The sequence below is a fragment of the Seriola lalandi genome, unplaced genomic scaffold (assembly GCF_002814215.2).
Source record: "Seriola lalandi dorsalis isolate HSWRI2012SDOR001 ecotype SW California unplaced genomic scaffold, Sedor1 jcf7180002054519, whole genome shotgun sequence".
NCBI classification, from domain to species: Eukaryota; Metazoa; Chordata; class Actinopteri; order Carangiformes; family Carangidae; genus Seriola; species Seriola lalandi.
Window position 1 is genome coordinate 459,191 of NW_019525072.1, and position 1,651 is coordinate 460,841.

Consider the following 1,651-nt stretch of genomic DNA (forward strand, 5'->3'; position numbering starts at 1 on the left):
ACACACACACACACACACACACATCTCAGTCAGCTGGCTTTAACTCATTCCTCACCAAGAAGAGCTCTTAGCCGCTGGTCCATCACTTACTTTGGCTTGAAGTCAGTTCTCCCACCAAATACACACAAACACACACATACACACACACACACACACACACACACACACACACACACACGCACACACACACACGCACACGCACACATACACACACACACACACACACTATAAGTTTCAGTGTGCACACTGAGTACACTGCCCCTTCAGATACTTTTAACCCTTGTCCCCACTGGTTCCCCCGAGGGCTTTGTGAATCAATAAAAAGGCTCATGGATGCACCTTTTCAGCTGGGGTGTACTCGGCATTTTTATCCTGACCACCCCTCACCCCGTCTCAGACAACCACTTTTCAAGTAACACACACACACAAAACACACACATCCCACCCCAGCGATTACAGGAAAGAAGAGAGAACAGAAATTACTTTAGATCAGTTTCCTTTCCTAGTTTGCACATACTCGCATGCAAGCCAGAATGTTTCCTCAACCCTTTTCTTGTAAGTACAGCAGCAGCACTAGCCCCCCCCCTCTGCTCTGCCTCTTGTCTGTATCCACTCTGCAGTATCTCTCTCTCCAGGCTAGATCCTCCCTGTCCTCCCCCATATCCCAAAACAATACGCTGGGGGCCCCTGCTCCCACAGACCTGGAGGAACATATGTTTTATTTTTAGAGCTCACTCCCTCAGCCCACGCTAGTAAAGTGAAAAAAGAGAAAAGCCCTCCCTCCGTATATGGTTTCTGGAGGACACGAAGTCAGTACAAAGAGCAGAAGCATATCATCACGATCCTCAGATATCAGTAATCATTACCCAGATGTTGTCTGTGATTGGCTTTTTCATTATATGGTGGCAAAAGAAGCAACTGGAGAAACTGCAATTACTGTATATTTTCTTAATTTCTCTTATAAAGTCTCCCCCAGTCTTACAATCTCTTTCACTGTCTTCCTCTGCCCCCACCTCCTCTGTCCCTCTCTTCCCCTCTTTCCAGAGAATGACACATGACTCTCCATTAACACACACACACACACACACACACACACACACACACACACACACACATGCACACACACACTTAAACACAAGCAAGATAACCTGATACAGTGTGTCAGGTTGAGGCACCAGATCAGGAGTAGGGCAGATGATTTGGTTGGGCTCCCAGTATGAACACAAGCCAGGCAGGCTATAACCTCAGGGCAGCCAGAAGAGAGTGAACTGAATCTGGAATATAAGAGCCATTATTGAAAGCTTTCATTATGACGGGATATTGCCGCTGGATGTGGTGGAGCTGTGAAATTTGCTCGGATAACTTCAGCAACAAGAAAAATATGATTTTGATGAAAACTCAGCGCTGGGAATGAGCTACATTTCTTGGAAATGTACTCTTTTGCTTTTGATATACCCAATCTGTTAATAAAACTTGTCCTTCATCTTTCTTCTTTTTTTAAATTTCAGACTGGTCCCACCCACTTCCTTCCTGCCAGTCCTCACAACACCGTTTGATGAAACTGGCGTGTGGGGTTTCCAACGGAGACGTGGAGTAGACACAAGTCGCACATGTCAAGTTGATCGGAGACAGAGAAGAGCAGAGCACTGCT